The sequence below is a fragment of the Hydractinia symbiolongicarpus genome, chromosome 11, assembly GCF_029227915.1.
Source record: "Hydractinia symbiolongicarpus strain clone_291-10 chromosome 11, HSymV2.1, whole genome shotgun sequence".
Classification (NCBI taxonomy): domain Eukaryota; kingdom Metazoa; phylum Cnidaria; class Hydrozoa; order Anthoathecata; family Hydractiniidae; genus Hydractinia; species Hydractinia symbiolongicarpus.
In genome coordinates this window covers 19,267,051-19,290,858 of record NC_079885.1, presented here as the reverse complement: position 1 = coordinate 19,290,858, position 23,808 = coordinate 19,267,051, and the positions used below count along the sequence as shown (strand labels likewise).

General features: G+C 38.0%; 23 non-coding genes across 23 annotated transcripts; all 23 read right to left on the bottom strand.

Moving 5' to 3' along the window:
• Positions 1-102: 102 nt before the first annotated feature.
• Trnae-cuc (transfer RNA glutamic acid (anticodon CUC)) lies at positions 103-174 on the bottom strand. The gene has a single exon. It is a non-coding gene; the product is annotated as a tRNA-Glu (tRNA).
• Positions 175-633: 459 nt separating this feature from the next.
• Positions 634-705, bottom strand: Trnae-cuc (transfer RNA glutamic acid (anticodon CUC)). The gene has a single exon. It is a non-coding gene; the product is annotated as a tRNA-Glu (tRNA).
• A 458-nt stretch (positions 706-1,163) lies between these two features.
• Positions 1,164-1,235, bottom strand: Trnae-cuc (transfer RNA glutamic acid (anticodon CUC)). Its single transcript has one exon. It is a non-coding gene; the product is annotated as a tRNA-Glu (tRNA).
• Positions 1,236-2,223: 988 nt separating this feature from the next.
• Trnae-cuc (transfer RNA glutamic acid (anticodon CUC)) lies at positions 2,224-2,295 on the bottom strand. The gene has a single exon. It is a non-coding gene; the product is annotated as a tRNA-Glu (tRNA).
• A 459-nt stretch (positions 2,296-2,754) lies between these two features.
• On the bottom strand, positions 2,755-2,826 carry Trnae-cuc (transfer RNA glutamic acid (anticodon CUC)). The gene has a single exon. It is a non-coding gene; the product is annotated as a tRNA-Glu (tRNA).
• A 458-nt stretch (positions 2,827-3,284) lies between these two features.
• Positions 3,285-3,356, bottom strand: Trnae-cuc (transfer RNA glutamic acid (anticodon CUC)). Its single transcript has one exon. It is a non-coding gene; the product is annotated as a tRNA-Glu (tRNA).
• A 459-nt stretch (positions 3,357-3,815) lies between these two features.
• Trnae-cuc (transfer RNA glutamic acid (anticodon CUC)) lies at positions 3,816-3,887 on the bottom strand. The gene has a single exon. It is a non-coding gene; the product is annotated as a tRNA-Glu (tRNA).
• A 459-nt stretch (positions 3,888-4,346) lies between these two features.
• On the bottom strand, positions 4,347-4,418 carry Trnae-cuc (transfer RNA glutamic acid (anticodon CUC)). The gene has a single exon. It is a non-coding gene; the product is annotated as a tRNA-Glu (tRNA).
• A 1,518-nt stretch (positions 4,419-5,936) lies between these two features.
• Trnae-cuc (transfer RNA glutamic acid (anticodon CUC)) lies at positions 5,937-6,008 on the bottom strand. The gene has a single exon. It is a non-coding gene; the product is annotated as a tRNA-Glu (tRNA).
• Positions 6,009-13,360: 7,352 nt separating this feature from the next.
• Positions 13,361-13,432, bottom strand: Trnae-cuc (transfer RNA glutamic acid (anticodon CUC)). The gene has a single exon. It is a non-coding gene; the product is annotated as a tRNA-Glu (tRNA).
• Positions 13,433-14,422: 990 nt separating this feature from the next.
• Trnae-cuc (transfer RNA glutamic acid (anticodon CUC)) lies at positions 14,423-14,494 on the bottom strand. Its single transcript has one exon. It is a non-coding gene; the product is annotated as a tRNA-Glu (tRNA).
• Positions 14,495-15,484: 990 nt separating this feature from the next.
• On the bottom strand, positions 15,485-15,556 carry Trnae-cuc (transfer RNA glutamic acid (anticodon CUC)). The gene has a single exon. It is a non-coding gene; the product is annotated as a tRNA-Glu (tRNA).
• Positions 15,557-16,015: 459 nt separating this feature from the next.
• Positions 16,016-16,087, bottom strand: Trnae-cuc (transfer RNA glutamic acid (anticodon CUC)). The gene has a single exon. It is a non-coding gene; the product is annotated as a tRNA-Glu (tRNA).
• Positions 16,088-16,547: 460 nt separating this feature from the next.
• Positions 16,548-16,619, bottom strand: Trnae-cuc (transfer RNA glutamic acid (anticodon CUC)). Its single transcript has one exon. It is a non-coding gene; the product is annotated as a tRNA-Glu (tRNA).
• Positions 16,620-17,078: 459 nt separating this feature from the next.
• Trnae-cuc (transfer RNA glutamic acid (anticodon CUC)) lies at positions 17,079-17,150 on the bottom strand. The gene has a single exon. It is a non-coding gene; the product is annotated as a tRNA-Glu (tRNA).
• A 460-nt stretch (positions 17,151-17,610) lies between these two features.
• Positions 17,611-17,682, bottom strand: Trnae-cuc (transfer RNA glutamic acid (anticodon CUC)). Its single transcript has one exon. It is a non-coding gene; the product is annotated as a tRNA-Glu (tRNA).
• Positions 17,683-18,669: 987 nt separating this feature from the next.
• Positions 18,670-18,743, bottom strand: Trnae-cuc (transfer RNA glutamic acid (anticodon CUC)). Its single transcript has one exon. It is a non-coding gene; the product is annotated as a tRNA-Glu (tRNA).
• A 459-nt stretch (positions 18,744-19,202) lies between these two features.
• On the bottom strand, positions 19,203-19,274 carry Trnae-cuc (transfer RNA glutamic acid (anticodon CUC)). The gene has a single exon. It is a non-coding gene; the product is annotated as a tRNA-Glu (tRNA).
• A 458-nt stretch (positions 19,275-19,732) lies between these two features.
• Trnae-cuc (transfer RNA glutamic acid (anticodon CUC)) lies at positions 19,733-19,804 on the bottom strand. Its single transcript has one exon. It is a non-coding gene; the product is annotated as a tRNA-Glu (tRNA).
• A 988-nt stretch (positions 19,805-20,792) lies between these two features.
• On the bottom strand, positions 20,793-20,864 carry Trnae-cuc (transfer RNA glutamic acid (anticodon CUC)). The gene has a single exon. It is a non-coding gene; the product is annotated as a tRNA-Glu (tRNA).
• Positions 20,865-21,323: 459 nt separating this feature from the next.
• On the bottom strand, positions 21,324-21,395 carry Trnae-cuc (transfer RNA glutamic acid (anticodon CUC)). The gene has a single exon. It is a non-coding gene; the product is annotated as a tRNA-Glu (tRNA).
• A 459-nt stretch (positions 21,396-21,854) lies between these two features.
• On the bottom strand, positions 21,855-21,926 carry Trnae-cuc (transfer RNA glutamic acid (anticodon CUC)). The gene has a single exon. It is a non-coding gene; the product is annotated as a tRNA-Glu (tRNA).
• Positions 21,927-22,384: 458 nt separating this feature from the next.
• Trnae-cuc (transfer RNA glutamic acid (anticodon CUC)) lies at positions 22,385-22,456 on the bottom strand. Its single transcript has one exon. It is a non-coding gene; the product is annotated as a tRNA-Glu (tRNA).
• Between the last annotated feature and the right edge of the window lie 1,352 nt (positions 22,457-23,808).

Here is a 23,808-nt window from a genome sequence, read left to right as displayed (position 1 = left end):
TTCTTTTAGTTGGACCAAATCAATCAATGACTTAACACAACCACATTATTTTAAAGTTTTAATGGCCAGAATCGACAATAGGAAATGTTGTACAATCGCATACTCCCGTGCGTGGAATCGAACCCCGGCTACGGCGGTGAGAGCGCCGGATCCTAACCACTAGACCACACGGGATATGCATGATGCTATTATTTTCGCGATTGAAATGCTATTATAACAGTTGTACGTACGTCCTTTCAGCGCAAATTTTTTTGAGATAATGTTTTTCACATGTCTTAAATGCCGAGTTAAAAGTCAGAAACACCGCCATTGGCCAATATGATGATCTCAAAGTTGTTAAAGCACCAAGTTACATATCGCGCTGTTAATAAAGTATTGGAGAAAGAATGTCTCTCAAAAGCCTTCAAACAAGTCGACCCAAAGCATATTCTAAAGCTTCCTCAACTTTTATTATGCAATTTAAAATTTGTATTGGTTTCTTAAACACATGGAAAAAGCTAGTGGAAATGCTGAGTTTGTGCATTGTTCATTTTCTGATAGTTGGACCAAATCCATCAATGACTTAACACAACCACATTATTTTAAAGTTTCAATAGCCAGATTCGACAATAGGAAATGTTGTGAAATCGCATTCTCCCGTGCGGGGAATCGAACCCCGGCCACGGCGGTGAGAGCGCCGTATCCTAACCACTAGACAACACGGGATATGCCTGATGCTATTATTTTCGCGACTGAAATGCTACTTTAACAGTTGTACGTACGTTCTTTCAGTGCAAGTTTTTATGGATAATGTTTCTCACATGTCTTAAATGCCGAGTTAAAAGTCAGAAACACCGCCATTGGCCAATATGATGATCTCAAAGTTGTTAAAGCACCAAGTTACATATCGGGCTGTTAATAAAGTATTGGAGAAAGAATGTCTCTCAAAAACCTTCAAACAAATCGACCCAAAGCATATTCTAAAGCTTCCTCAACTTTTATTATGCAATTGAAAATTTGTATTGGTTTCTTAAACACATGGAAAAAGCTAGTGGAAATGCTGAGTTTGGGCATTGTTCATGTTCTTTTAGTTGGACCAAATCAATCAATGACTTAACACAACCACATTATTTTAAAGTTTTAATGGCCAGAATCGACAATAAGAAATGTTTTGAAACCGTATTGTCCAGTGCGGGGAATCGAACCCCGGCCACGGCGGTGAGAGCGCCGTATCCTAACCACTAGACAACACGGGATATGCCTGATGCCATTATTTTCGCGATTGAAATGCTATTTTAACAGTTGTACGTACGTTCTTTCAGCAAAAATCTTTTGAGATATTGTTTCTCACATGTCTTAAATGCCGAGTTAAAAGTCAAAAAGGCCGCCATTGGCCAATATGCTGATCTCAGAGTTTTTAAAGCACCAAGTTACTTATTGGGCTGTTAGTAAAATATTGGTGAAGGAATGTCTCTCGAAAACCTTCAAACACTTCGACGCAAAGAATTTTCTAAATCTTCCTCAACTTTTATTATGCAATTGAAAATTTGTATTGGTGTCTTAAACACATGGAAAAAGCTAGTGAAAATGCTGAGTTTGTGCATTGTTCATTTTCTGTTAGTTGGACCAAATCCATCAATGACTTAACACTACCACATTATTTTAAAGTTTCAATGGCCAGATTCGACAATAGGAAATGTTGTAAAATCGTACTCTCCCGTTCGGTGAATCGAACCCCGGCCACGGCGAAGAGAGCGCCGGATCCTAACCACCAGACCACACGGGATATGCATGATGATATTTACTTCGCGATTGAAATGCTATTTTAACAGTTGTACGTACGTTCTTTCAGCGCAAGTTTTTGGAGATAATGTTTCTCACATGTCTTAAATGCCGAGTTAAAAGTCAAAAACACCGCAATTGGCCAATATGATGAGCTCAAAGTTATTAAAGCACCAAGTTACATATCGGGCTAATAGAAAAATATTGGAGAAAGAATGTCTCTCGAAAACCTTCAAACAATTCGACCCAAAGCATATTTTAAAGCTTCCTCAACTTTTATTATGCAATTGAAATTTTGTATTGCTTTCTTAAACACATGGAAGAAGCTAGTGGAAATGCTGAGTTTGTGCATTGTTCATTTTCTGTTAGTTGGACCAAATCCATCAATGACTTAACACAACCACATTATTTTAAAGTTTTAATGGCCAGAATCGACAATAGGAAATGTTGTACAATCGCATACTCCCGTGCGGGGAATCGAACCCCTGCCATGGCGGTGAGAGCGCCGGATCCTAACCACTAGACCACACGGGATATGCATGATGCGATTATTTTCGCGATTGAAATGCTATTATAACAGTTGTACGTACGTCCTTTCAGCGCAAATGTTTTTGAGATAATGTTTCTCACATGTCTTAAATGCCGAGTTAAAAGTCAGAAACACCGCCATTGGCCAATATGATGATCTCAAAGTTGTTAAAGCACCAAGTTACATATCGGGCTGTTAATAAAGTATTGGAGAAAGAATGTCTCTCAAAAACCTTCAAACAAGTCGACCCAAAGCATATTCTAAAGCTTCCTCAACTTTTATTATGCAATTGAAAATTTGTATTGGTTTCTTAAACACATGGAAAAAGCTAGTGGAAATGCTGAGTTTGTGCATTGTTCATTTTCTGTTAGTTGGACCAAATCCATCAATGACTTAACACAACCACATTATTTTAAAGCCTCAATGGCCAGATTCGACAATAGGAAATGTTGTAAAATCCCATTTTCCCGTGCGGGGAATCGAACCCCGGCCACGGCGGTGAGAGCACTGGATCCTAACCACTAGACCACACGGGATATGCATGATGCTATTATTTTCGCCATTAAGATGCTATTTTAACAGTTGTACGTACTTTCTTTCAGCACAAGTTTTTTGAGATAATGTTTCTCACATGTCTTAAATGCCGAGTTGAAAGTCAGAAACACCGCCATTATCCAATATGCTAATCTCAAAGTTATTAAAGCACCAAGTTACATATCGGGCTGTTAGTAAAATATTGGAGAAAGAATGTCTCTCAAAAACCTTCAAATAATTCGACCCAAAGAATTTTCTAGAGCTTCCTCAACTTTTATTATGCAATTGAATATTTGTACCTGTTTTTTAATCATGCGGAAAAAGTTAGTGTACGCGCTGACTTTCTGCATTGTGCATTTTCTGTTAGTTGGACCAAATCCATCAATGACTTAACACAACCACATTATTTTAAAGTTTTAATGGCCAGAATCGGCAATAGGAAATGTTGTACAATCGCAAACTCCCGTGCGGGGAATCGAACCCCGGCCACGGCGGTGAGAGCGCCGGATCCTAACCACTAGACAACACGGGATATGCATGATGCTATTATTTTCGCGATTGAAATGCTATTATAACAGTTGTACGTACGTCCTTTCAGCGCAAATGTTTTTGAGATAATGTGTCTCACATGTCTTAAATGCCGAGTTAAAAGTCAGAAACACCGCCATTGGCCAATATGATGATCTCAAAGTTGTTAAAGCACCAAGTTACATATCGGGCTGTTAATAAAGTATTGGAGAAAGAATGTCTCTCAAAAACCTTCAAACAAATCGACCCAAAGCATATTCTAAAGCTTCCTCAACTTGTATTATGCAATTGAAAATTTGTATTGGTTTCTTAAACACATGGAAAAAGCTAGTGGAAATGCTGAGTTTGTGCATTGTTCATTTTCTGTTAGTTGGACCAAATCAATTAATGACTTAACACAACCACATTATTTTAAAGTTTTAATGGCCAGAATCGACAATAGGAAATGTTGTACAATCGCATACTCCCGTGCGGGGAATCGAACCCCGGCCACGGCGGTGAGAGCGCCGGATCCTAACCACTAGACCACACGGGATATGCATGATGCTATTATTTTCGCGATTGAAATGCTATTATAACAGTTGTACGTACGTCCTTTCATCGCAAATGTTTTTGAGATAATGTTTCTCACATGTCTTATATGCCAAGTTAAAAGTCAGAAACACCGCCATTGGCCAATATGATGATCTCAAAGTTGTTAAAGCACCAAGTTACATATCGCGCTGTTAATAAAGTATTGGAGAAAGAATGTCTCTCAAAAACCTTCAAACAAGTCGACCCAAAGCATATTCTAAAGCTTCCTCAACTTTTATTATGCAATTTAAAATTTGTATTGGTTTCTTAAACACATGGAAAAAGCTAGTGGAAATGCTGAGTTTGTGCATTGTTCATTTTCTGATAGTTGGACCAAATCCATCAATGACTTAACACAACCACATTATTTTAAAGTTTCAATAGCCAGATTCGACAATAGGAAATGTTGTGAAATCGCATTCTCCCGTGCGGGGAATCGAACCCCGGCCACGGCGGTGAGAGCGCCGTATCCTAACCACTAGACAACACGGGATATGCCTGATGCTATTATTTTCGCGACTGAAATTCTACTTTAACAGTTGTACGTACGTTCTTTCAGTGCAAGTTTTTATGGATAATGTTTCTCACATGTCTTAAATGCCGTGTTAAAAGTCAGAAACACCGCCATTGGCCAATATGATGATGTCAAAGTTGTTAAAGCACCAAGTTACATATCGGGCTGTTAGTAAAGTATTGGAGAAAGAATGTCTCTCAAAAACCTTCAAACAAATCGACCCAAAGCATATTTTAAAGCTTCCTCAACTTTTATTATGCAATTGAAAATTTATACTTGTTTTTAAATCATGCGGAAGAAGTTAGTGGAAACGCTGACTTTCTGCATTGTTCATTTTCTGTTAGATGGACCAAATCCGTCAATGACTTAACACAACCACATTATTTTAAAGTTTCAATGGCCAGATTCGACAATAAGAAATGTTTTGAAACCGTATTGTCCAGTGCGGGGAATCGAACCCTGGCCACGGCGGTGAGAGCGCCGTATCCTAACCACTAGACAACACGGGATATGCCTGATACCATTATTTTCGCGATTGAAATGCTATTTTAACAGTTGTACGTACGTTCTTTCAGTGCAAGTATTTTCAGATAATGTTTCTCACATGTCTTAAATGCCGAGTTAAAAGTCAGAAACACCGCCATTATCCAATATGCTGATCTCAAAGTTATTAAAGCACCAAGTTACATATCGGGATGTTAGTAAAGTTTTGGAAAAATAATGTCTCACGAAAACTTTCAAACACTTCGAGGCAAAGTATTTTCTAAGTCTTCCTCAACATTTATTATGCAATTGAAAATTTGTACTTGTTTTTTAAACACATGGAAACAGCTAGTGGAAATGCTGAGTTTGTGCATTGTTCATTTTCTGTTAGTTGGACCAAATCCATCAATGACTTAACACTACCACATTATTTTAAAGTTTCAATGGCCAGATTCGACAATAGGAAATGTTGTAAAATCGTACTCTCCCGTTCGGTGAATCGAACCCCGGCCACGGCGAAGAGAGCGCCGGATCCTAACCACCAGACCACACGGGATATGCATGATGATATTTACTTCGCGATTGAAATGCTATTTTAACAGTTGTACGTACGTTCTTTCAGCGCAAGTTTTTGGAGATAATGTTTCTCACATGTCTTAAATGCCGAGTTAAAAGTCAAAAACACCGCCATTGGCCAATATGATGAGCTCAAAGTTATTAAAGCACCAAGTTACATATCGGGCTAATAGAAAAATATTGGAGAAAGAATGTCTCTCGAAAACCTTCAAACAATTCGACCCAAAGCATATTTTAAAGCTTCCTCAACTTTTATTATGCAATTGAAAATTTGTATTGGTTTCTTAAACACATGGAAGAAGCTAGTGGAAATGCTGAGTTTGTGCATTGTTCATTTTCTGTTAGTTGGACCAAATCCATCAATGACTTAACACAACCACATTATTTTAAAGTTTTAATGGCTAGAATCGACAATAGGAAATGTTGTACAATCGCATACTCCCGTGCGGGGAATCGAACCCCGGCCACGGCGGTGAGAGCGCCGGATCCTAACCACTAGACCACACGGGATATGCATGATGCTATTATTTTCGCGATTGAAATGCTATTATAACAGTTGTACGTACGTCCTTTCAGCGCAAATGTTTTTGAGATAATGTTTCTCACATGTCTTAAATGCCGAGTTAAAAGTCAGAAACACCGCCATTGGCCAATATGATGATCTCAAAGTTGTTAAAGCACCAAGTTACATATCGGGCTGTTAATAAAGTATTGGAGAAAGAATGTCTCTCAAAAACCTTCAAACAAATCGACCCAAAGCATATTCTAAAGCTTCCTCAACTTTTATTATGCAATTGAAAATTTGTATTGGTTTTTTAAACACATGGAAAAAGCTAGTGGAAATGCTGAGTTTGTGCATTGTTCATTTTCTGTTAGTTGGACTAAATCCATCAATGACTTAACACAACCACATTATTTTAAAGTTTTAATGGCCAGAATCGTCAATAGGAAATGTTGTACAATCGCATACTCCCGTGCGGGGAATCGAGCCCCGGCCACGGCGGTGAGAGCGCTGGATCCTAACCACTAGACCACACGGGATATGCATGATGCTATTATTTTCGCGATTGAAATGCTATTATAACAGTTGTACGTACGTCTTTTCAGCGCAAATTTTTTTGAGATAATGTTTCTCACATGTCTTAAATGCCGAGTTAAAAGTCAGAAACACCGCCATTGGCCAATATGATGATCTCAAAGTTGTTAAAGCACCAAGTTACATATCGGGCTGTTAATAAAGTATTGGAGAGAGAATGTCTCTCAAAAACCTTCAAACAAGTCGACCCAAAGCATATTCTAAAGCTTCCTCAACTTTTATTATGCAATTGAAAATTTGTATTGGTTTCTTAAACACATGGAAAAAGCTAGTGGAAATGCTGAGTTTGTGCATTGTTCATTTTCTGATAGTTGGACCAAATCCATCAATGACTTAACACAACCACATTATTTTAAAGTTTCAATAGCCAGATTCGACAATAGGAAATGTTGTGAAATCGCATTCTCCCGTGCGGGGAATCGAACCCCGGCCACGGCAGTAAGAGCGCCGTATCTTAACCACTAGACAACACGGGATATGCCTGATGCTATTATTTTCGCGACTGAAATGCTACTTTAACAGTTGTACGTACGTTCTTTCAGTGCAAGTTTTTATGGATAATGTTTCTCACATGTCTTAAATGCCGTGTTAAAAGTCAGAAACACCGCCATTGGCCAATATGATGATCTCAAAGTTGTTAAAGCACCAAGTTACATATCGGGCTGTTAGTAAAGTATTGGAGAAAGAATGTCTCTCAAAAACCTTCAAACAAATCGACCCAAAGCATTTTCTAAAGCTTCCTCAACTTTTATTATGCAATTGAAAATTTTTACTTGTTTTTAAACCATGCGGAAGAAGTTAGTGGAAACGCTGACTTTCTGCATTGTTCATTTTCTGTTAGATGGACCAAATCCGTCAATGACTTAACACAACCACATTATTTTAAAGTTTCAATGGCCAGATTCGACAATAGGAAATGTTTTGAAACCGTATTGTCCAGTGCGGGGAATCGAACCCCGGCCACGGCGGTGAGAGCGCCGTTTCCTAACCACTAGACAACACGGGATATGCCTGATGCTATTATTTTCGCGATTGAAATGCTATTTTAACAGTTGTACGTACGTTCTTTCAGTGCAAGTTTTTTCAGATAATGTTTCTCACATGTCTTAAATGCCGAGTTAAAAGTCAGAAACACCGCCATTATCCAATATGCTGATCTCAAAGTTATTAAAGCACCAAGTTACATATCGGGATGTTAGTAAAGTTTTGGAAAAATAATGTCTCACGAAAACTTTCAAACACTTCGAGGCAAAGTATTTTCTAAGTCTTCCTCAACATTTATTATGCAATTGAAAATTTGTACTTGTTTTTTAAACACATGGAAACAGCTAGTGGAAATGCTGAGTTTGTGCATTGTTCATTTTCTGTTAGTTGTTCCAAATCTATCAATGACTTAACACTACCACATTATTTTAAAGTGGCAAAGGCAGGATTCCACAATAGGAAATGTTGTAAAATCGCATTCATCCGTGCGGGGAATCGAACCCCGGCCACGGCGAAGAGAGCGCCGGATCCTAAGCACTAGACCACACGGGATATGCATGATGATATTTATCTTGCGATTGAAATGCTATTTTTACAGTTGTACGTACTTTCTTTCACCAAAAATCTTTTGAGATACTGATTCTCACATGTCTTAAATGCTGAGTTAAAGGTCAAAAAGGCCGCCATTGGACAATATGCTGACCTCAAAGTTATTAAAGCACCAAGTTACATATCGGGATGTTAGTAAAGTTTCGGAGAAAGAATGTCTCTCGAAAACTTTCAAACACTTCGAGACAAAGTATTGTCTAAATCTTCCTCAACCTTTATTATGCAATTGAAAATTTGTACTTTTTTTTAAACACATGCAAACAGCTAGTGGAAATGCTGAGTTTGTGCATTGTTAATTTTCTGTTAGTTGGACCAAATCCATCAATGACTTAACATTACCACATTATTTTAAAGTTTCAATGGCCAGATTCGACAATAGGAAATGTTGTACAATCGCATTCTCCCGTGTGTGGAATCGAACCCCGGCCACGGCGGTGAGAGCGCCGGATCCTAACCATTATACCACACGGGATATGCATGATGCTATTATTTTCGCGATTGAAATACTATTATAACAGTTGTACGTACTTCCTTTCAGCGCAAATTTTTTTGAGATAATGTTTCTCACATGTCTTAAATGCCGAGTTAAAAGTCAGAAACACCGCCATTGGCCAATATGATGATCTCAAAGTTGTTAAAGCACCAAGTTATATATCGGGCTGTTAGTAAAGCATTGGAGAAAGAATGTCTCTCAAAAACCTTCAAATAAATCGACCCAAAGTATATTCTAAAGCTTCCTCAACTTTTATTATGCAATTGAAAATTTGTATTGGTTTCTTAAACACATGGAAAAAGCTAGTGGAAATGCTGAGTTTGTGCATTGTTCATTTTCTGTTAGTTGGACCAAATCCATCAATGACTTAAAACTACCACATTATTTTAAAGTTTCAATGGCCAGATTCGACAATAGGAAATGTTGTAAAATCGTACTCTCCCGTTCGGTGAATCGAACCCCGGCCACGGCGAAGAGAGCGCCGTTTCCTAACCACTAGACAACACGGGATATGCCTGATGCTATTATTTTCGCGATTGAAATGCTATTTTAACAGTTGTACGTACGTTCTTTCAGTGCAAGTTTTTTTAGATAATGTTTCTCACATGTCTTAAATGCCGAGTTAAAAGTCAGAAACACCGCCATTATCCAATATGCTGATCTCAAAGTTATTAAAGCACCAAGTTACATATCGGGATGTTAGTAAAGTTTTGGAAAAATAATGTCTCACGAAAACTTTCAAACACTTCGAGGCAAAGTATTTTCTAAGTCTTCCTCAACATTTATTATGCAATTGAAAATTTGTACTTGTTTTTTAAAAACATGGAAACAGCTAGTGGAAATGCTGAGTTTGTGCATTGTTCATTTTCTGTTAGTTGTTCCAAATCTATCAATGACTTAACACTACCACATTATTTTAAAGTGGCAAAGGCAGGATTCCACAATAGGAAATGTTGTAAAATCGCATTCATCCGTGCGGGGAATCGAACCCCGGCCACGGCGAAGAGAGCGCCGGATCCTAAGCACTAGACCACACAGGATATGCATGATGATATTTATCTTGCGATTGAAATGCTATTTTTACAGTTGTACGTACTTTCTTTCAGCAAAAATCTTTTGAGATATTGTTTCTCACATGTCTTAAATGCCGAGTTAAAAGTCAAAAAGGCCGCCATTGGCCAATATGCTGATCTCAGAGTTTTTAAAGCACCAAGTTACTTATTGGGCTGTTAGTAAAATATTGGTGAAGGAATGTCGCTCGAAAACCTTCAAACACTTCGACGCAAAGAATTTTCTAAATCTTCCTCAACTTTTATTATGCAATTGAAAATTTGTATTGGTGTCTTAAACACATGGAAAAAGCTAGTGAAAATGCTGAGTTTGTGCATCGTTCATTTTCTGTTAGTTGGACCAAATCCATCAATGACTTAAAACTACCACATTATTTTAAAGTTTCAATGGCCAGATTCGACAATAGGAAATGTTGTAAAATCGTACTCTCCCGTTCGGTGAATCGAACCCCGGCCACGGCGAAGAGAGCGCCGGATCCTAACCACCAGACCACACGGGATATGCATGATGATATTTACTTCGCGATTGAAATGCTATTTTAACAGTTGTACATACGTTCTTTCAGTGCAAGTTTTTTCAGATAATGTTTCTCACATGTCTTAAATGCCGAGTTAAATATTCAGAAACACCGCCATTATCCAATATGCTGATCTCAAAGTTATTAAAGCACCAAGTTACATATCGGGATGTTAGTAAAGTTTTGGAAAAATAATGTCTCACGAAAACTCTCAAACACTTCGAGGCAAAGTATTTTCTAAGTCTTCCTCAACATTTATTATGCAATTGAAAATTTGTACTTGTTTTTTAAACACATGGAAACAGCTAGTGGAAATGCTGAGTTTGTGCATTGTTCATTTTCTGTTAGTTGGACCAAATCCATCAATGACTTAACACTACCACATTATTTTAAAGTGGCAAAGGCAGGATTCCACAATAGGAAATGTTGTAAAATCGCATTCATCCGTGCGGGGAATCGAATCCCGGCCACGGCGAAGAGAGCGCCGGATCCTAAGCACTAGAGCACACGGGATATGCATGATGATATTTATCTTGCGATTGAAATGCTATTTTTACAGTTGTACGTACTTTCTTTCAGCAAAAATCTTTTGAGATATTGTTTCTCACATGTCTTAAATGCCGAGTTAAAAGTCAGAAACACCGCCATTATCCAATATGCTGATCTCAAAGTTATTAAAGCACCAAGTTACATATCGGGATGTTAGTAAAGTTTTGGAAAAATAATGTCTCACGAAAACTTTCAAACACTTCGAGGCAAAGTATTTTCTAAGTCTTCCTCAACATTTATTATGCAATTGAAAATTTGTACTTGTTTTTTAAACACATGGAAACAGCTAGTGGAAATGCTAAGTTTGTGCATTGTTCATTTTCTGTTAATTGGACCAAATCCATCAATGACTTAACACAACCACATTATTTTAAAATGGCAAAGGCAGGATTCCACAATAGGAAATGTTGTAAAATCGCATTCATCCGTGCGGGGAATCGAATTCCGGCCACGGCGAAGAGAGCGCCGGATCCTTAGCACTAGACCACACGGGATATGCATGATGATATTTATTTTGCGATTGAAATGCTATTTTTACAGTTGTACGTACTTTCTTTCAGCAAAAATCTTTTGAGATATTGTTTCTTACATGTCTTAAATGCCGAGTTAAAAGTCAGAAACACCGCAATTATCCAATATGCTGATCTCAAAGTTATTAAAGCACCAAGTTACATATCGGGATGTTAGTAAAGTTTTGGAAAAATAATGTCTCACGAAAACTTTCAAACACTTCGAGGCAAAGTATTTTCTAAGTCTTCCTCAACATTTATTATGCAATTGAAAATTTGTACTTGTTTTTTAAACACATGGAAACAGCTAGTGGAAATGCTGAGTTTGTGCATTGTTCATTTTCAGTTAGTTGGACCAAATCCATCAATGACTTAACACTACCACATTATTTTAAAGTGGCAAAGGCAGGATTCCACAATAGGAAATGTTGTAAAATCGCATTCATCCGTGCGGGGAATCGAATCCCGGCCACGGCGAAGAGAGCGCCGGATCCTAAGCACTAGACCACACGGGATATGCATGATGATATTTATCTTGCGATTGAAATGCTATTTTTACAGTTGTACGTACTTTCCTTCAGCAAAAATCTTTTGAGATATTGTTTCTCACATGTCTTAAATGCCGAGTTAAAAGTCAAAAGGCCGCCATTTGCCAATATGCTGATCTCAGAGTCTTTAAACCACCAAGTTACTTATTGGGCTGCTAGTAAAATATTGGTGAAGGAATGTCTCTCGAGAACCTTCAAACACTTCGACGCAAAGAATTTTCTAAATCTTCCTCAACTTTTATTATGCAATTGAAAATTTGTATTGGTGTCTTAAACACATGGAAAAAGCTAGTGAAAATGCTGAGTTTGTGCATTGTTCATTTTCTGTTAGTTGGACCAAATCCATCAATGACTTAACAAAACCACATTATTTTAAAGTTTCAATGGCCAGATTCGACAATAGGAAATGTTGTACAATCGCATTCTCCCGTGCGTGGAATCGAACCCCGGCCACGGCGGTGAGAGCGCCGGATCCTAACCATTATACCACACGGGATATGCATGATGCTATTATTTTCGCGATTGAAATGCTATTATAACAGTTGTACGTACTTCCTTTCAGCGCAAATTTTTTTGAGATAATGTTTCTCACATGTCTTAAATGCGGAGTTAAAAGTCAGAAACACCGCCATTCGCCAATATGGTGATCTCAAAGTTGTTAAAGCACCAAGTTATATATCGGGCTGTTAGTAAAGTATTGGAGAAAGAATGTCTCTCACAAACCTTCAAATAAATCGACCCAAAGTATATTCTAAAGCTTCCTCAACTTTTATTATGCAATTGAAAATTTGTATTGGTTTCTTAAACACATGGAAAAAGCTAGTGGAAATGCTGAGTTTGTGCATTGTTCATTTTCTGTTAGTTGGACCAAATCCATCAATGACTTAACACTACCACATTATTTTAAAGTTTCAATGGCCAGATTCGACAATAGGAAATGTTGTAAAATCGTACTCTCCCGTGCGGTGAATCGAAACCCGGCCACGGCGAAGAGAGCGCCGGAACCTAACCACCAGACCACACTGGATATGCATGATGATATTTACTTCGCGATTGAAATGCTATTTTAACAGTTGTACGTACGTCCTTTCAGCGCAAATGTTTTTGAGATAATGTTTCTCACATGTCTTAAATGCCGAGTTAAAAGTCAAAAACACCGCCATTGGCCAATATGATGAGCTCAAAGTTATTAAAGCACCAAGTTACATATCGGGCTAATAGAAAAATATTGGAGAAAGAATGTCTCTCGAAAACCTTCAAACAATTCGACCCAAAGCATATTTTAAAGCTTCCTCAACTTTTATTATGCAATTGAAAATTTGTATTGGTTTCTTAAACACATGGAAGAAGCTAGTGAAAATGCTGAGTTTGTGCATTGTTCATTTTATGTTAGTTGGACCAAATCCATCAATGACTTAACACAACAACATTATTTTAAAGTTTCAATGGCCAGATTCGACAATAGGAAATGTTGTACAATCGCATTCTCCCGAGCGGGGAATCGAACCCCGGCCACGGCGGTGAGAGCGCCGGATCCTAACCACTAGACCACACGGGATATGCATGATGCTATTATTTTCGCGATTGAAATGCTATTTTAACAGTTGTACGTACGTCCTTTCAGCGCAAATTTTTTTGAGATAATGTTTCTCACATGTCTTAAATGCCGAGTTAAAAGTCAGAAACACCGCCATTGGCGAATATGATGATCTCAAAGTTGTTAAAGCACCAAGTTACATATCGGGCTGTTAGTAAAATATTGGAGAAAGAATGTCTCTCAAAAATCTTCAAACAAATCGACCCAAAGCCTATTCTAAAGCTTCCTCAACTTTTATTATGCAATTGAAAATTTGTATTGGTTTCTTAAACACATGGAAAAAGCTAGTGGAAATGCTGAGTTTGTGCATTGTTCATTTTCTGTTAGTTGGACCAAATCCATCAATGACTTAACACAAACACATTATTTTAAAGTTTTAATGGCCAGAATCGACAATAGGAAATGTTGTACAATCGCATACTCCCGTGCGGGGAATCGAACCCCGGCCACGGCGGTGAGAGCGCCGGATCCTAACCACCAGACATCACGGGATATGCCTGATGCTATTATTTTCGCGATTGAAATGCTACTTTAACAGTTGTACGTACGTTCTTTCAGTGCAAGTTTTTATGGATAATGTTTCTCACATGTCTTAAATGCCGTGTTAAAAGTCAGAAACACCGCCATCGGCCAATATGATGATCTCAAAGTTGTTAAAGCACCAAGTTACATATCGGGCTGTTAGTAAAGTATTGGAGAAAGAATGTCTCTCAAAAACCTTCAAACAAATAGACCCAAAGCATATTTTAAAGCTTCCTCAACTTTTATTATGCAATTGAAAATTTGTATTGGTTTCTTAAACACATGGAAAGAAGCTAGTGGAAATGCTGAGTTTGTGCATTGTTTATTTTCTGTTAGTTGGATTAAATCCATCAATGACTTAACACAACAACATTATTTTAAAGTTTCAATGGCCAGATTCGACAATAGGAAATGTTGTACAATCGCATTCTCCCGTGCGGGGAATCGAACCCCGGCCACGGCGGTGAGAGTGCCAGATCCTAACCACTAGACCACACAGGATATGCATGATGCTATTATTTTCGCGACTGAAATGCTATTTTAACAGTTGTACGTACGTCCTTTCAGCGCAAATTTTTTTGAGATAATGTTTCTCACATGTCTTAAATGCCGAGTTAAAAGTCAGAAACACCGCCATTGGCGAATATGATGATCTCAAAGTTGTTAAAGCACCAATTTACATATCGGGCTGTTAGTAAAATATTGGAGAAAGAATGTCTCTCAAAAACCTTCAAACAAATCGACCCAACGCATATTCTAAAGCTTCCTCAACTTTTATTATGCAATTGAAAATTTGAATTGGTTTCTTAAACACATGGAAAAAGCTAGTGGAAATGCTGAGTTTGTGCATTGTTCATTTTCTGTTAGTTGGACCAAATCCATCAATGACTTAACACAACCACATTATTTTAAAGTTTTAATGGCCAGAATCGACAATAGGAAATGTTGTACAATCGCATACTCCCGTGCGGGGAATCGAACCCCGGCCACGGCGGTGAGAGCGCCGGATCCTAACCACTAGACATCACGGGATATGCCTGATGCTATTATTTTCGCGATTGAAATGCTACTTTAACAGTTGTACGTACGTTCTTTCAGTGCAAGTTTTTATGGATAATGTTTCTCACATGTCTTAAATGCCGTGTTAAAAGTCAGAAACACCGCCATCGGCCAATATGATGATCTCAAAGTTGTTAAAGCACCAAGTTACATATCGGGCTGTTAGTAAAGTATTGGAGAAAGAATGTCTCTCAAAAACCTTCAAACAAATAGACCCAAAGCATATTTTAAAGCTTCCTCAACTTTTATTATGCAATTGAAAATTTGTATTGGTTTCTTAAACACATGGAAAGAAGCTAGTGGAAATGCTGAGTTTGTGCATTGTTTATTTTCTGTTAGTTTGATTAAATCCATCAATGACTTAACACAACAACATTATTTTAAAGTTTCAATGGCCAGATTCGACAATAGGAAATGTTGTACAATCGCATTCTCCCGTGCGGGGAATCGAACCTCGGCCACGGCGGTGAGAGCGCCAGATCCTAACCACTAGACCACACAGGATATGCATGATGCTATTATTTTCGCGACTGAAATGCTATTTTAACAGTTGTACGTACGTCCTTTCAGCGCAAAATTTTTTGAGATAATGTTTCTCACATGTCTTAAATGCCGAGTTAAAAGTCAGAAACACCGCCATTGGCGAATATGATGATCTCAAAGTTGTTAAAGCACCAATTTACATATCGGGCTGTTAGTAAAATATTGGAGAAAGAATGTCTCTCAAAAACCTTCAAACAAATCGACCCAAAGCATATTCTAAAGCTTCCTCAACTTTTATTATGCAATTGAAAATTTGAATTGGTTTCTTAAACACATGGAAAAAGCTAGTGGAAATGCTGAGTTTGTGCATTGTTCATTTTCTGTTAGTTGGACCAAATCCATCAATGACTTAACACAACCACATTATTTTAAAGTTTTAATGGCCAGAATCGACAATAGGAAATGTTGTACAATCGCATACTCCCGTGCGGGGAATCGAACCCCGGCCACGGCGGTGAGAGCGCCGGATCCTAACCACTAGACCACACGGGATATGCATGTTGCTATTACTTTCGCGATTGAAATGCTATTATAACAGTTGTACGTACGTCCTTTCAGCGCAAATTTTTTTGAGATAATGTTTCTCACATGTCTTAAATGCCGTGTTAAAAGTCAGAAACACTGCCATTGGCCAATATGATGATCTCAAAGTTGTTAAAGCACCAAGTTACATATCGGGCTGTTAGTAAAGTATTGGAGAAAGAATGTCTCTCAAAAACCTTCAAACAAATAGACCCGAAGCATATTTTAAAGCTTCCTCAACTTTTATTATGCAATTGAAAATTTGTATTGGTTTCTTAAACACATGGAAAGAAGCTAGTGGAAATGCTGAGTTTGTGCATTGTTTATTTTCTGTTAGTTGGACCAAATCCATCAATGACGTAACACAACAACATTATTTTAAAGTTTCAATGGCCAGATTCGACAATATCAAATGTTGTACAATCGCATTCTCCCGTGCGGGGAATCGAACCCCGGCCACGGCGGTGAGAGCGCCGGATCCTAACCACTAGACCACACGGGATATGCATGATGCTATTATTTTCGCGATTGAAATGCTATTTTAACAGTTGTACGTACGTCCTTTCAGCGCAAATTTTTTTGAGGTAATGTTTCTCACATGTCTTAAATTCCGAGTTAAAAGTCAAAAACACCGCCATTGGCCAATATGATGATCTCAAAGTTGTTAAAGCACCAAGTTACATATCGGGCTGTTAATAAAGTATTGGAGAAAGAATGTCTCTCAAAAACCTTCAAACAAATCGACCCAAAGCATATTCTAAAGCTTCCTCAACTTTTATTATGCAATTGAAAATTTGAATTGGTTTCTTAAACACATGGAAAAAGCTAGTGGAAATGCTGAGTTTGTGCATTGTTCATTTTCTGTTAGTTGGACCAAATCCATCAATGACTTAACACAACCACATTATTTTAAAGTTTTAATGGCCAGAATCGACAATAGGAAATGTTGTACAATCGCATACTCCCGTGCGGGGAATCGAACCCCGGCCACGGCGGTGAGAGCGCCGGATCCTAACCACTAGACCACACGGGATATGCATGATGCTATTATTTTCGCGATTGAAATGCTATTATAACAGTTGTACGTACGTCCTTTCAGCGCAAATTTTTTTGAGATAATGTTTCTCACATGTCTTAAATGCCGTGTTAAAAGTCAGAAACACCGCCATTGGCCAATATGATGATCTCAAAGTTGTTAAAGCACCAAGTTACATATCGGGCTGATAGTAAAGTATTGGAGAAAGAATGTCTCTCAAAAACCTTCAAACAAATAGACCCAAAGCATATTTTAAAGCTTCCTCAACTTTTATTATGCAATTGAAAATTTGTATTGGTTTCTTAAACACATGGAAAGAAGCTAGTGGAAATGCTGAGTTTGTGCATTGTTCATTTTCTGTTAGTTGGACCAAATCCATCAATGACTTAACACAACCACATTATTTTAAAGTTTTAATGGCCAGAATCGACAATAGGAAATGTTGTACAATCGCATACTCCCGTGCGGGGAAGCGAACCCCGGCCACGGCGGTGAGAGCGCCGGATCCTAACCACTAGACCACACGGGATATGCATGATGCTATTATTTTCGCGATTGAAATGCTTTTATAACAGTTGTACGTACGTCCTTTCAGCGCAAATTTTTTTGAGATAATGTTTCTCACATGTCTTAAATTCCGAGTTAAAAGTCAAAAACACCGCCATTGGCCAATATGATGATCTCAAAGTTGTTAAAGCACCAAGTTACATATCGGGCTGTTAATAAAGTATTGGAGAAAGAATGTCTCTCAAAAACCTTCAAACAAATCGACCCAAAGCATATTCTAAAGCTTCCTCAACTTTTATTATGCAATTGAAAATTTGTATTGGTTTCTTAAACACATGGAAAAAGCTAGTGGAAATGCTGAGTTTGTGCATTGTTCATTTTCTGTTAGTTGGACCAAATCCATCAATGACTTAACACAACCACATTATTTTAAAGTTTCAATAGCCAGATTCGACAATAGGAAATGTTGTGAAATCGCATTCTCCGGTGCGGGGAATCCAACCCCGGCCACGGCGGTGAGAGCGCCGTATCCTAACCACTAGACAACACGGGATATGCCTGATGCTATTATTTTTGCGATTGAAATGCTACTTTAACAGTTGTACGTACGTTCTTTCAGTGCAAGTTTTTTCAGATAATGTTTCTCACAGGTATTAAATGCCGAGTTAAAAGTCAGAAACACCGCCATTATGCAATATGCTGATCTCAAAGTTATTAAAGCACCAAGTTACATATCGGGATGTTAGTAAAGTTTTGAAGAAAGAATGTCTCTCGAAAACTTTCAAACACTTCGAGGCAAAGTATTTTCTAAATCTTCCTCAACCTTTATTATGGAATTGAAAATTTTTACTTGTTTTTTAAACACATGGAAAAAGCTAGTGGAATTGCTAAGTTTGTGCAATGTTCATTTTCTGTTAGTTGGACCAAATACATCAATGACTTAGCACCACCACATTATTATAAAGTGGCAAAGGCATGATTCGGCAATAGTAAATGTTGCAAAATCGCATTCTACCGTGCGGGGAATCGAACCCCGGCCACGGCGGTGAGAGCGCCGGATCCTAACCACTATACCACACGGGATATGCATGATGCTATTATTTTCGCGATTGAAATGCTATTATAACAGTTGTACGTACGTCCTTTCAGCGCAAATTTTTTTGAGATAATGTTTCTCACATGTCTTAAATGCGGAGTTAAAAGTCAGAAACACCGCCATTGGCCAATATGATGATCTAACAGTTGTTAAAGCACCAAGTTACATATCAGGCTGTTAATAAAGTATTGGAGAAAGAATGTCTCTCAAAAACCTTCAAACAAATCGACCCAAAGCATATTCTAAAGCTTCCTCAACTTTTATTATGCAATTGAAAATTTGTATTGGTTTCTTAAACACATGGAAAAAGCTAGTGGAAATGCTGAGTTTGTGCATTGTTCATTTTCTGTTAGTTGGACCAAATCCATCAATGACTTAACACAACAACATTATTTTAAAGTTTCAATAGCCGGATTCGACAATAGGAAATGTTGTGAAATCGCAATCTCCCTTGCGGGGAATCGAACCCCGGCCACGGCGGTGAGAGCGCCGTATCCTAACCACTAGACAACACGGGATATGCCTGATGCTATTATTTTCGCGATTGAAATGCTACTTTAACAGTGGTACGTACGTTCTTTTAGTGCAAGTTTTTTCAGATAATGTTTCTCACATGTCTTAAATGCCGAGGTAAAAGTCAGAAACACCGCCATTGGCCAATATGATGATCTCAAAGTTGTTAAAGCACCAAGTTACATATCGGGCTGTTAGTAAAGTATTGGAGAAAGAATGTCTCTTAAAAACCTTCAAACAAGTCGACCCAAAGCATATTCTAAAGCTTCCTCAAATTTTATTATGCAATTGAAAATTTGTATTGGTTTCTTAAACACATGGAAAAAGCTAGTGGAAATGCTGAGTTTGTGCATTGTTCATTTTCGTTTAGTTGGACCAAATCCATCAATGACTTAACACAACCACATTATTTTAAAGTTTCAATAGCCGGATTCGACAATAGGAAATGTTGTGAAATCGCAATCTCCCTTGCGGGGAATCGAACCCCGGCCACGGCGGTGAGAGCGCCGTATCCTAACCACTAGACAACACGGGATATGCCTGATGCTATTATTTTCGCGATTGAAATGCTACTTTAACAGTTGTACGTACGTTCTTTTAGTGCAAGTTTTTTCAGATAATGTTTCTCACATGTCTTAAATGCCGAGTTAAAAGTCAAAAAGGCCGCCATTGGACAATATGCTGACCTCAAAGTTATTAAAGCACCAAGTTACACATCGGGATGTTAGTAAAGTTTTGGAGAAAGAATGTCTCTCGAAAACTTTCAAACACTTCGAGGCAAAGTATTTTCTAAATCTTCCTCAACCTTTATTATGCAATTGAAAATTTGTACTTTTTTTTTAAACACATGGAAACAGCTAGTGGAAATGCTGAGTTTGTGCATTGTTAATTTTCTGTTAGTTGGATCAAATCCATCAATGACTTAACACTACCACATTATTTTAAAGTGGCAAAGGCAGGATTCCACAATAGGAAATGTTGTAAAATCGCATTCATCCATGCGGGGAATCGAACCCGGGCCACGGCGAAGAGAGCGCCGGATCCTAAGCACTAGACCACACGGGATATGCATGATGATATTTATTTTGCGATTGAAATGCTATTTTTACAGTCGTACGTACTTTCTTTCAGCAAAAATCTTTTGAGATACTGATTCTCACATGTCTTAAATGCCGAGTTAAAAGACAAAAAGGCCGCCATTGGACAATATGCTGACCTCAAAGTTATTAAAGCACCAAGTTACATATCGGGATGTTAGTAAAGTTTTGAAGAAAGAATGTCTCTCGAAAACTTTCAAACACTTCGAGGCAAAGTATTTTCTAAATCTTCCTCAACTTTTATTATGCAATTGAAAATTTTTACTTGTTTTTTAAACACGTGGAAAAAGCTAGTGGAATTGCTGAGTTTGTGCAATGTTCATTTTCTGTTAGTTGGACTAAATCCATCAATGACTTAACACCACCACATTATTATAAAGTGGCAAAGGCAGGATTCGACAATAGGAAATGTTGTACAATCGCATTCTCCCGTGCGGGGAATCAAACCCCGGCCACGGCGGTGAGAGCGCCGGATCCTAACCACTATACCACACGGGATATGCATGATGCTACTATTTTCGCGCTTAAAATGCTATTTTAACAGTTGTAAGTACGTCCTTTCAGCGCAAGTTTTTTGAGATAATGTTTCTCACATGTCTTAAATGCCGAGTTAAAAGTCAGAAGTACCGCCATTGGCCAATACGATGATCTCAAAGTTATTAAAGCACCAAGTTACATAACGGGCTAATAGAAAAATATTGGAGAAAGAATGTCTCTCGAAAACCTTCAAACAATTCGACCAAAAGCATATATTTAAAGCTTCCTCAACTTTTATAATGCAATTGAAAATTTGTATTGGTTTCTTAAACACATGGAAAAAGCTAGTGGAAATGCTGAGTTTGTGGATCGTTCATTTTCTGTTAGTTGGACCAAATCCATCAATGACTTAACACAACCACATTATTTTAAAGTTTCAATGGCCAGAATCGACAATAGGAAATGTTGTACATGCGCATTCTCCCGTGCGGGGAATCTAACCCCGGCCACGGCGGTGAGAGCGCCGGATCCTAACCACTAGACCACACGGGATATGCATGATGCTATTATTTTCGCGATTGAAATGCTATTATAACAGTTGTACGTACGTCCTTTCAGCACAAATTTTTTTGAGATAATGTTTCTCACATGTCTTAAATGCCGAGTTAAAAGTCAGAAACACCGGCATTGGCCAATATGATGATCTCAAAGTTGTTAAAGCACCAAGTTACATATCGGGCTGTTAGTAAAGTATTGGAGAAAGAATGTCTCTCAAAAACCTTCAAACAAATCGACCCAAAGCATATTCTAAAGCTTCCTCAACTTTTATTATGCAATTGAAAATTTGTATTGGTTTCTTAAACACATGGAAAAAGCTAGTGGAAATGCTGAGTTTGTGCATTGTTCATTTTGTGTTAGTTGGACCAAATCCATCAATGACTTAACACAACCACATTATTTTAAAGTTTCAATAGCCAGATTCGACAATAGGAAATGTTGTGAAATCGCATTTTCCCGTGCGGGGAATCGAACCCCGGCCACGGCGGTGAGAGCGCCGTATCCTAACCACTAGACAACACGGGATATGCCTGGTGCTATTATTTTCGTGATTGAAATGCTACTTTAACAGTGGTAGGTACGTTCTTTCAGTGCAAGTTTTTTCAGATAATGTTTCTCACATGTCTTAAATGCTGAGTTAAAAGTCAGAAACACCGCCATTGGCCAATATGCTGACCTCAAAGTTATTAAAGCACCAAGTTACATATCGGGATGTTAGTAAAGTTTTGGAGAAAGAATGTCTCTCGAAAACTTTCAAACACTTCGAGGCAAAGTATTTTCTAAGTCTTCGTCAACCTTTATTATGCAATTGAAAATTTGTATTGGTTTCTTAAACACATGGAAAAAGCTAGTGGAAATGCTGAGTTTGTGCATTGTTCATTTTGTGTTAGTTGGACCAAATCCATCAATGACTTAACACAACCACATTATTTTAAAGTTTCAATAGCCAGATTCGACAATAGGAAATGTTGTGAAATCGCATTTTCCCGTGCAGGGAATCGAACCCCGGCCACGGCGGTGAGAGCGCCGTATCCTAACCACTAGACAACACGGGATATGCCTGGTGCTATTATTTTCGTGATTGAAATGCTACTTTAACAGTAGTAGGTACGTTCTTTCAGTGCAAGTTTTTTCAGATAATGTTTCTCACATGTCTTAAATGCCGAGTTAAAAGTCAGAAACACCGCCATTGGCCAATATGCTGACCTCAAAGTTATTAAAGCACCAAGGTACATATCGGGATGTTAGTAAAGTTTTGGAGAAAGAATGTCTCTCGAAAACTTTCAAACACTTCGAGGTAAAGTATTTTCTAAATGTTCCTCAACCTTTATTATGCAATTGAAAATTTGTACTTTTTTTTTAAACACATGGAAGCAGCTAGTGGAAATGCTGAGTTTGTGCATTGTTAATTTTCTGTTAGTTGGACCAAATCCATCAATGACTTAACACTACCACATTATTTTAAAGTGGCAAAGGCAGGATTCCACAATAGGAAATGTTGTAAAATCGCATTCATCCGTGCGGGGAATCGAACCCCGGCCACGACGAAGAAGGCGCCGGATCCTAAGCACTAGACCACACGGGATTTGCATGATGATATTTATTTTGCGATTGAAATGCTATTTTTACAGTTGTACGTGCTTTCTTTCAGCAAAAATCTTTTGAGATACTGATTCTCACATGTCTTAAATGCCGAGTTAAAAGTCAAAAAGGCCGCTATTGGACAATATGCTGACCTCAAAGTTATTAAAGCACCAAGTTACATATCGGGATGTTAGTAAAGTTTTGGAGAAAGAATGTCTCTCGAAAACTTTCAAACACTTCGAGGCAAAGTATTTTCTAAGTCTTCCTCAACCTTTATTATGCAATTGAAAATTTTTACTTGTTTTTTAAACACATGGAAAAAGCTAGTAGAATTGCTGAGTTTGTGCAATGTTCATTTTCTGTTAGTTGGACCAAATCCATCAATGACTTAACACCACCACATTATTATAAAGTGGCAAAGGCAGGATTCGACAATAGGAAATGTTGTACAATCGCATTCTACCGTGCGGGGAATCGAACCACGGCCACGGCGGTGAGAGCGCCGTATCCTAACCACTAGACAACACGGCATATGCCTGATGCTATTATTTTCGCGATTGAAATGCTACTTTAACAGTTGTACGTACGTTCTTTCAGTGCAAGTTTTTATGGATAATGTTTCTCACATGTCTTAAATGCCGTGTTTAAAGTCAGAAACACCGCAATTGGCCAATATGATGATCTCAAAGTTGTTAAAGCACCAAGTTACATATCGGGCTGTTAGTAAAGTATTGGAGAAAGAATGTCTCTCAAAAACCTTCAAACAAATAGACCCAAAGCATATTTTAAAGCTTCCTCAACTTTTATTATGCAATTGAAAATT